The 11,301-nt window shown below is 38.5% G+C and overlaps 1 long non-coding RNA gene across 1 annotated transcript; it reads left to right on the forward strand.

Moving 5' to 3' along the window:
• The first annotated feature begins 936 nt into the window (after positions 1 to 936).
• Positions 937 to 9,067, forward strand: LOC147650705 (uncharacterized). Its single transcript, XR_015275802.1, has 4 exons — positions 937 to 1,162; positions 1,462 to 1,574; positions 4,045 to 4,135; positions 8,338 to 9,067. It is a non-coding gene; the product is annotated as an uncharacterized LOC147650705 (long non-coding RNA).
• Positions 9,068 to 11,301: the final 2,234 nt, after the last annotated feature.

The following is an 11,301-nucleotide window of genomic DNA, read 5'->3' on the forward strand; positions in this document are numbered from 1 at the left end:
CAGATGCAAAACAGTTAATAACTCTGCTGTTTAATGTCTTATCCCTTAATCTGTACTATAGCATCAACCCCTAAGAAGATCAGGTTTTTTAATATTTGTCTCCTGACTTTACAGCAAACAAGAACTCTAGCAACAGGTGAAATGCCTTACTTTAATTATACTTCATTGCTTCTGAGTTCCTGAGCCTTTACTTTTCATAAGAGACATCCATAAGAATATAAAAATGAAGAAACCAAAGCAGGAGAAGGGTACTGCAGCCAGGGATGTGGAAACACAGGCCTGCTCCCTGTATTTCCACTACATTTCTCTGTATTAAATATTTTCTGTCATCGATTGCCTCACTCTGTTTCATCATGGAGCTTCACACTCCTTCAGTGCAGGAGGATTCAATTATATGAAGCAAATCAGGGGTGAGCACCCACAGCACCCAACAGATCTCTTGCCTGTGTCTCAGCCGCTCTCCTCAGACAGCCCAGCAGGCACCGCACACCACTCTGGCTTTCAAGGGTCCTTCTGCAGTCCGCCATGGAAAGGCATATGATAGCATATTATCCTTTTATCCTCCTTTGTCAGTACAGCTCCTTGAAGTATTTCTTTTTCTGTCCCAGAGTCATTATGGTCACTAAGCTCATAAGCTACACAGAGAGAGCTCTGTCTGGAGGATGGAGGAGAAAAGAGGCTGCTGCTCACTTCAGTCGTGATGGCCTCAGTCAGATGGAGAGCCTCAGCCATCATGCAGCCCCAGGGCCCGGCAGAAACAGCCAGGAAAAGATGTGCAGTCCTCCTTAGCAAAACCTTTGGCTTCTCCATGGCAGGGCACAGCAGCCAGCCCTCAGTCTGGGACCCACCGAGGCCAGCCCCACACAGCTGCAGCAAGGCTGTCACACGAGGGCCTGCACACACAGACCATTCCTGCAGAGCACAAACCAGCTCCCCAGTGCCACTGTCAGCCCTGCCACTGTGGCACCTCTGCCCTCATGCATTTTGGCAGCCTCAGGAGCACACAAATGCCCACAATGCATTGCCAGGTCCCAGTCTCATCCCCCTGAGGGGATCCTCCTTGTCATCTCCCTCAGGTGCTCATCAATGCTGAACATTTTGTTCATCAACAACAACACTGCTCCAAGGGGAACACATTAGCTCATTGGCACTTCCTAACAAGGTCTGTAGGAGAAGGATTGTGACCCCAGTGCCCAAAGCCCAGTTCTGAGGTGTCCCACAGGGCCTCATGGCGTGTTCAGGGTGGCCATGGGCCTTGGGGTGAGCGTGGGCCATGGCCGTGTCCCCATAGCGTGTCTGCACCATGTGCTGGTACAAGATGTAACAGTTCATCCACCAGGGAAACCATCTCTTCCCAAGTGTGGCAACATAGTTAGCTATCTTTAATCACTGTTTGTTCTTGTTTTGTTTTTTTAAATTTTATTTAAAGAAATTTGTGTTTTGAAAATATTTGAAATGTAGAAGTGTGTTAGTGGGGGTGGCACCAGCTCTGTCAACTGGTGAGGCCGATGAGCACACAGCAAGTCTGGGTGTCCCAGAAAGGAATATTCTATCTTGTGCATTGCTTTCATGAGGTAAGATTCTCTGTTATACCTTCCTTAAGAATGGAATTTTTTTAAGTCACTGTTTGTCATCATTGTGGGACAATATAAGCAGCTGTTGCAAAACTGTTATAAAAATAGCTGAAGATGGCTGTTAATATTCTCTTTGCACATTCAGAAAGAATTTCCTTTTCCATATTCTTTTCTCTTAGTTGGTATCACTCAATAGTAAACTAAGCAAGTAGAAAAGAATATTAGTTTTGTCTGAAATTGTCAAGAAACATGAAGATTCTTGACATGAGAAGTAGTCTGATAGATCTATACACACATATCCCCATAGAAAAATGTCATCAATTCCTGACACAGGAAAGGAAATATTAATACTGTTAGTTAAAAATAGCTTCTCAGAGTTATTACAGACATAGAAGTGACCTACTAACTTTTTTCCCGGTTGAAAAGTGTTTTCAGTAATTTCTGTTCTAATATTTTGGACAGTAGATGTACTGGGGAAAAAAAATACCCATGATGTCCCATGGCACTGATGTATCTGCATAAAACTTCATTTTACGGAGAAGTAGAGCACTCACTTAATTCATCAAGTCACAAATAGTTGACATGTCTTAACAATGGCAATCACACAGCCAGACAGCCAGAAATTCAACACCCCTAAGCAAGCTAACACCAACCCATGAGTAAGATGTATTACTTACATCAGTGCTTTCTCTCAGTGTGAACTATTTTCTTTTACTAGCTTTAGCCATGATTTCCTGTTCTTCACATCTGTGGAAGATTTTATAGAGTATTTAATGAAATCAGAAGCAGTGGAACTGCTGTCCCATGCCCACACTTAGTCTGGGTGGGGAAGGAGGGTTTGCTGAACCTTGGTTGATGGGAGGAGGCTGTGACCACTCCTTCACTGCAGTCCTCCCTGACTTTAGATTCTGGTCACAAGCAGCCCCTCAAGGGTGCCAGCAAGGTGTATTTTGCTTGCGCTTACTGAACCTCCATTATTTTCTTGTGACCACAGTGATAAGGCTGTGATCATAGTCATCATGGTATAATTACAAATGACATGATGCTTGCTATGGGATGGCTAGGATTTGCAGAAGTAAAAAAAAGGGGTTTTTTTTGAGATGACCAGATAGACTAAAACCATTCAGATATTTTTTCTTTCCTTTCAACTTCAATAAAAACAGATCCAATGGGTTCCAAAGCTAAATTTTGTAATGTGTCCCGACTGAATGAGCAAAGGCCATTTTCAGTAACAAAGGTCAATGTGATTGAGTGGCCTATGACCACCTGGGTAGATAAGGAACTGTGGTCAAGGTCCACGGCCACAGTGCTAAACTTAAGTGTAAACCCTGAGGTTTTGGAAAATGGATGGACAATTTCAAGACAGTGTCCATCCATGGTCAGAAAATGCCATGACCTGCTCAGTTCAGCCAGCCTACAGAGGAGTAGTACCTGCTGAGATTTGAGCAGCATCTTTTACATGTATCTGACTTCCAGACAAGGCCAAGTGTCATGGCAAAGCCTCACACTACATATTGCACATAACAAATTCCCAGTCATAGCTTCCAAATTATGGATTTAGATAGAAAATTCAATAAGTCAAGTGGAGGGAGAGGACAGGAGGTGACTGGGTGTATGAATGTCAGGACTAAAAAGCAATTTCTTTTCATATGCAGTAAACCAGATAGGAAAACACCCTGGGGACAAAGCAAGCAGGAGTGTACTCCACACATTGAGTGATGAGGAGTGTACAACACCTTGGGAAGCAAAACAGATATGCCACCTCCTGATCATCACTCAGTCACACAAATACACTGCATCAGCCAGAGACTTGAGCCAACAGCAAAATTATTATCAATAGAGAAAGGGAAAGAAGAGCTTATCAGATCAAGAGCACAGCAAAGAACTTCACAGGTTGTGCTTGAGACCATTGTGTATATAACCCCACACATTCAGCTATTTGTGAAACAGAAGCTTTCTTAGCTTGAACAGTGATTTCTCAGAAAGTCTTTGATAGGGCAAGCTCTCTAAAGGAAGTAAACAGAAAAGAGAGGACATGAAGAAACAAGGATTCATGCCAAGCTCTATTAAAGGAGCTGAATAAAAGCTGGACAAAGCTTTATCAACTAAAACAATAATTCTTACCCTTATTTACTCCTGTATTATCTAAACATTGCTACATTGTAACTTGAAGTAGGAAAAGGGAACTCCCTGTGCTATATAGGTTTATTAACTGCCAGTCCTCAGGAGTAAGTTGTGACAGAGCCAGCATTCACATAAAGGTTTGCTTAGCTCCCAGGCAATGGCTTCTTCTCGGGATTGTGTTTCTAGTGCCAGTGAAGGAAGAAAACCTGATCTTCCTGTTTCCCTCTTCTTTGCAGCCTTCTTTTAGAGTTTGCATTTCTCATGTAATCATATTGGTTGCACAGTAGCTTGCATTTTGTAAAGCAGGATGAGATTCAAACTTTTTACTGTGCTGATTGTCTGTTAGTGAAACTGCCTCTCTGAGCCAGAACTCCTGACCATGGGATGTTTGCTGCTGATGAGATGCCCTTCTCCTCATGACTAGATCTATGACAAAGGTGAGAGAGATCCTTGGATTGTATAATCAGTAAAGTGAAAGATGCCTTAGATGCAGGAGTTCATGGATTAGTTTTTATGTAGAGCTCATACATCTGCAATACCAGGGTGTTTAATAATAACACGTTATTATGTTTCTCCTGAGAAAATAACATAGGAGAGAGATGAGGTATACCTTCCCCTCCATGAGGTATATCTTCCACCTACACTCCATTTAACATTTTCCAAACACATTCAAAGGGGCCTAGCACTCCTGGTTATACATGGTTCCCCACTTTAATATTTGTCACTTGACTATTCACAGTGGGGATTTTGATACAAATAGCGATGCTAAACAACACATGTGTTTTAAATAGAGACGTGCTCCCAACAGAGTTGCAGCTAGGAAACTGCAGAGAGCCTGTTAACTGAATTTTTATAAGCACATATCTCAGCTGAACAAAAATACAAGGTCAGTTATCTACTGTTTCTGAATGTCCTCAGTCTTCAAGTTAGCCACTTACTGTTCAGATCACAAATGCAGTGGCAGCATCTGTATGCACCAGCTCTCTCTCTCTCTCTCCTCGTGGATCAGACTTCAACACACTGCTTCTCAGCCAACTATATTTTTTCACATGAAAAAACACTAAATATTCTAATAAAAATATTCTTTCTCCCAAATATATGTGAAGAATTTAATGAATTTATAATAATTATGGCAAAATAATTGGAAAAAATTAGTTTTTGTAAAAATGAAAATGCTAAAGCCCCTTAAAGCAAATCATTTCAGTTTAAATCAAAATAGAAATATTCACCATGCAGAAAAATGGCCAAAGCCTCTAAATCTCTTCAATAAAATCTGCTTCCACATTTTGACCAAAAAGTGCCACATCCAAACCAGTATATCTTTTCCATTCCAGTCGTTGTTTTGTTGTCTCCAATCTGCAGTGATGTAACGCTTCAGTGTACCAGCTCAGGCCTGGGCCTCACCTAATAGGAACTGCCAAATATGCCAAATAGTGGCAATTACCTGATGGCTTTGTGATGTGGACCATTGCCCATTAGGGACTCATCTTTGACAACCAAACTGATTTAACTTAGAATCTGAGGATGGATTATACAGAGCTTCCAAATACAAAGGTCTCTGCTGTTAACACAGTTTAATTGCTGCCATAAACATAAATACAGGCTTAAACTTATATTTTCCTTATGGCTGATATGCAGGATGCAAAATATCTTGAATATCATGATTATTAAACTTGCAAAAACCCCCAAATTATATTTATTGTTAACATTTTTTTATAATTACTATCTCATAGAAAAAAAAAATATTAATTGGGTAAGATATTTACTACTTTCCCTCTTTATTCAATGTGTTATTTAGCTAAACACATATAATCTCCTCTCTTGCAGAAGCCCTGAACATCCCAGCACTCAGCCATGGACTGCTAGGATGAAGTTCCTCACAGAATGCACCCTGGGTTTTCTAGTTGTCGCATATGTTTAATTTAATTACAATTAATGAGTTACAATTTACCCTAAGGGAAAACTAGCTTTTGTTGACAAAGAGGTGTTTAGTGAATGGCATTCAAATTCTTGACCTAGACCTCAAATTAACAGGCTGTCCATTAAGAATGCATGAGTAGCTTTAAAGACTGCATTTATCTGTCATAGTCCTTTAAGTCCTGTGATGTCTTAAAAAAAGACAATCCTAACCATTCAGTACTACTAAAAAAAATTCAAACTTTACCTTTGATGGTATTTTTTTCACTGCAGAACGTGGTTGAGTTCTACTGGATTACAGTCCATAAAGACATCACAATGAATTAAGTTCTTACTTTTAAACCCAGCTCTGTTTCTATTGCTGCACATCTAAATACTGATGCCACTTTCCTTCATGCAAGAAATAAAATACAAGGACTCCAGTGAAGCAAATTATCAGCCACACTCTTGCCTATTACCTAAGCAGTGGGAAACTGCATTGATGTATTTTGAAGAGGAAATGTGGGCTCAAGTGCAATAAAATGATGGGTCAAATTTCACAGCTAAATTAAGCAAACAATTAAAATTACATATCCTCAGAGATTCTCATTCTAACTACTGTATCACAACACAGTTTTTAAATCTAGTTTTTAAAATGTTAGCTGGGTGTAAAAGTTAAGAATTCCAATTCCAAATGAAAGGGGAAAATGATTTTTTTACGGCATTTCAGAAATCTATATGGTCAAATAACAATGTTCAGGAGTCTTTCTGTGATGCAGTAAAAAGATACAGTCTAGTTCAGCTTACATTTAGTTAAACAATACTTGTTTCACTCATGTATTATTTTCTTATTTCAGGGTGAAGCACAACAAAATCAGTTTGATTTTGCCAGATATAAAGTCGATCCTAAACTTTCAGGAAAGAAAAAAAAATGTTTTGGGAAGATTTCACTAGTAGTGAAATTCCTTTCAACCTGCATAATTTCAAAGGATTTTATAATCCAGAAAGTTATCATGCAACTCAGATATATTCAAGTCAAATTTTCCAAATGAGAAAAGCTGAAATGATTTATATCAAGTGTTCAGCATATGGTATTTTTGCCCCAATATTTATTCATAAGTATCCATATTTTCCCTTTATTTTGAAATTACTTTAACAGTATTAACTAGAAGTCAGTTTTTGGTGGTAAAAATCAAGCTAATGATGGATAAAAGTAAAAATGCAGACACTTGAAAAAGATGACAAGTCTTTAACAGCAGAGTACAGATCTTCTACCAATATGTAGATCTTCAAGTACTCTATTAAGCCTGTGAATGAAATATAATAATAATGCAGGAAAATGAAATTATAATCACCCTGGGCTAACTGTAAAGAGGAAAACAAAAAACCAGCAATTTGTGATGTACAATATGCAGGAATTTATGTTCAGCAAACTCCTATACCTGATATGTCACATCTTTCCCACATTCTTTAACTGGAAACTACCTCATGTTTCATTGGCTTGTTAAAATATATTACCTCATTTGGATATTGTAGACTATTTGGTAAGGGAGATCTAGGGAACAAAAGTCCATCACTTTACCTCTATTTCCTACATATTCTTGCTTAGAGCACTACAGATTAAAAAGGAAGTTCAGGAATGGTTGGGTGTGAAATTACCAGTCTGTGAGGGTGCATTGTGTTTTAAGATCACACATGTACAAATCTCCTGTCTATATTGGGAACCATTCTGAGAAAGCTCAGGTTAACTGCTCTCTCAAGATATCCACTAAGAATCTCTAAGTGTTTGAATGGGAGCCCTTTGCTATTTAGATAGTGAGAGATAAGATTTCTTCTTTAAATATTAGCTGTCAAACTGTGTTATGTCTTATTATGTTTCATCAGATTGGCATTCAGCATGATGAGGTTTAACAGCACATGCTGATAACGCTCAAATAGTGTAACATAACTTAGGAATAAAATTAAAGGACAGAAGACTATTTTCAGCTCAGACAGCTGCTTATCCATGTTTCAAGAGAGAATACAATTCAACCACAATAGGAAATTTAATTAATGTTCACAAAACTGGCAAGTTCTTTCTCACCAGCCAGCTAGTTTTGAACATCATCCATAAAGACTATATTGGGGTTTGTGAATATTTTCAATCACCACAGTAATGGCACAGTATTTTCAAGGTGTGTATGTTCTGTAGCTCCCAAAAGAAAATACTGCCACCTGAGACAGATTCTTTAGGTTACTGTTTTGGGTGAGTACATAAGGGATGTGTTCTGTGTCCAGTACAAATAATAACAGTTTGAGAAGAAGCCAAGAAAAGTTTCTAAACAGTTCAAACAGCCTACACAATCTCTCTTTTATTCTCCATTCTATGCATTACACATGATCATACAGCTATACACCCTTTTCATCAAGAAGGAAAGTTAGCAGTCCACGGAAATAACCTTTGAAAGTGGAAGAGACAGACTGCTGATTTTAATAGGTTACTCAAGCCTGTAGTCAAATTCTTCCCCTAAACCTTGTTCCAGAGTTGTGAGAACTCAGTTGGACCTCAATTTTTACTATACTACTTCCATGCTAAATTTTATTTTCTTCTAGTTTTGACTGCTAATTTATTAATGTCAGGTATTTTTTTATTGCCCTCCCTTTTCCTTCTAAACCTCAATTACGGGTTGCATTCCAAAAGATGAATATTTGTGCATGGTTGGGAATTAAAACGCTGACCTTCGGTATATTTTTTTTCCCTCAGTGTTTTTCCGACTATCTGCTCTGTACCTGACAAATGAGGCAGTGAGGACCCTCCATATTCTGTTTGGGGTCTATTGGCTGAGGAACTCTTGGTCATCCTACCTGCCTGACGTCTAGGATCATGATGAATTGTCTCCAACTCCAGCCTCAGATTGTTTTTTAACATTTAATTTAGTTTCTTCCTGTGCTTGGATGAACATGGCCATGTTATGGATTTCTGCTCTAATGTACACCAGCAGGTTGGAAGAACAAGCCTCAGCAAGCTGTGGAAATAAGAGAGGCTGGATCAATAGTCAAGGTCATGACCCTGGCTCTGATTCTGTACACTGTCCTGAGATTTTCTCCCCTTAAAAGCCTCTGACTGCTTCTAATGTGGATCCAAGTGCATATTGAAAGAGAAATTCTCAAAAATCAACCCCCCAAAAGAGTAGGTGTAGCAGGATCCTCTTACCTTCTGTATCTTAGACACAGAGCAGACAAGGAGTGTGTCTCTCTGAATTCAGTCTAAAAATAATGTCTCATTTTAAGTATCTTCCCATACAATCATTTTGATAAAGAGATAGGTCATTGCAAATTTTGTCATCTGGTGCTGCAAAAACTTATTCATTCATTCATGGAGTGATTCTGATCCTCCTAAAACAATTACAGATGTTATTAGTTATAATATGATATTTCAATGAAGAGGCAGAATTTAAATATAAAATAAAGTGTAAAAAATACTAATTTCACAAGTATACCTTGACTCGTACCAAGTAGAAAATGCTGCCATAAAGTGTTGTGATAAAGGATCAAAGATGCTAAGTCATTTGTTGAGCCTGCCTTTGTGCTGCAGATAGAGCTTTGAGTCTTCAAATATACAACCGTAATGCAGCAAGGCACATTTCTGAATGGTAGTAATTTTCCACTGCAGGATATAGTCATGCTGAGATTTAGTACTTAAAAAAAAAAAGAAAGAGAGAAAGAAAGATAGGAGGAAAAAAAAAAAAGATTGCAAAGGTATTTAATGTATCACAACAGTACCCCCCCCCCATCCTTGATACAGATAAATTGTCATATCTGTTAAAACCCAGCCCACAATGATAGGCAGTCAATACAATAAACAATTCAGTCTCCAGTAGAGATGAGCAAAAGAATTTCTCATCTTCAGAAGCAACCTTTTTGTTGTTTCTGCAAAAGAGTGAAAAGAATTACTTTTCAGTTGGCCCCTGTTTCTGACTTTCACTTAGCAGAACAGAAAGCTGTATATTGCCACGGAGGGGGAAGGCTGAAGGTCAGTCAAGAAATTCAGCTTGTAGCATCACACTGCCCTGGTCTGAATCTGATCCACATGCAGCAGCAGGGTGACTGCAGAGAACTGCAACAAATATTCAAAACAAAGAAAAAAATAAAAAGAAAGAAAGAAAAAGAAAAAAAAGGAAAACAAAAGAAAAAAAGAAAAAAGAAAGAAAAAAAAAAAGAAAGCATTGTTTACAAAGGTTTCCCTTAATAGCTGAAAATTGTTCACATGTAAACTTGGCATCCTAATCAAGGGAACAGGAATTTATAATTCACAGGGTAAAAATCAGGAGTTTGCTCAATGTGAGAAAGAGGAAGATAAGTGAGCTTTATGAACTGGCACAGTAAGGTTGTCCAGAGGTATTTAGGTGTCTCATGGGATTTTCAGTCAATGTAAATTAGATGTGTAATGGTTTTGAAAAATCTCACTCTATGCCTATTGCATGTTGAAGTGTCAAATCTCTTCTAATAATAATCTGTGAGGCCTGTTACCCATTAAAAAGGAAAGGTAAAGAGCTCTGTTTGAGCTCTGAAATTGTCTCTTTGGTTCCAACTTCCAACTGTGAATTTAGGAATTTCTCTCCTAGTACGTTGATGAGTAAGAAATCAGACATGTCTCCTGAATGAGACTTTGTACCAACATCCCTGATGGTGGGACCACTAGTCTGTGCTCCTTAAGCATTAATTTAACATTTTACTTACAAGTATGCACTAATATTCAACCAAATCTGATGTTACAGGATTATGAGGTATATCTGGATGAGGTGACTGAGGAGAAACATGGAGAAATTAATTAAATATCATGAAAGAAATAAAGCCTTATTCTTATAAAAGGTATCAAATTCTGCACTATTTAAAACAGATGAACAAGAAACACTATAGAGTCTGCAATATTCTAGTAGGATACAAAGACAGCTATAACATTGTTACTGCTATGGAGTTAAAGTTTCTCCTCCACTCTGTCCCAGTTTCACTGCTCCATCAGCAGACAGGGCTTAGTAACCTCACAGATACAATAGGAAATCATTTACACGGATGTGCAATGCAATTTCCTGCCCTGGACCTGTGTCACAGATGGAGCACTCTGCTGCAGCAAAGGACACCCCTGGAAGAGATCTGGAATAAACTTTGCCCCAGTCATTCAAATGTTTTCTGAGGCATCTCTTGATTCTTACCTTGGCTGTGCCAACCTCCTCTCCACCACTGTTCAGGGCAGCTCTTGTCTGCCTTGTGATTTCTTTCTTATTTGCCAATGTATTTTGTTTCAGTGATTCACTTGGCTGCTAAGAGAAATGTCTTGGTAACATTATCCCATACTGGCAAACTGCCAGCTATGAAATATATCTGGAAGAACAGCATAAAATAGGAACAGTTTTGTTCCTTGATTAGGTCTTGGATGATCTCACTCTAGTGAGACTCAGATTTTCATAAGAAACCCTGTTGGGTGGGTCTTAGTTTTGCATATTCTGTGTTTGATTTTCAGGACTTGAATTTCCACCATTCTTGAAAACTTGAAAATATCTACAGATGTTAGTAAAGCAGCATCATCCATGTGTCCTCATGGGATTATCCAATTATCACCATATAGGTGTGAATTGGATCCTTAAGAAATAGCATATTTGATGATTGAAAAAGTATCTGAGAGAAGCAGTGGGATCTAACGAATTCTAAATCTGTAGAAATTCAGGGA

Source organism: Cyanistes caeruleus, chromosome 13, assembly GCF_971803275.1.
Source record: "Cyanistes caeruleus chromosome 13, bCyaCae1.hap1.1, whole genome shotgun sequence".
Classification (NCBI taxonomy): domain Eukaryota; kingdom Metazoa; phylum Chordata; class Aves; order Passeriformes; family Paridae; genus Cyanistes; species Cyanistes caeruleus.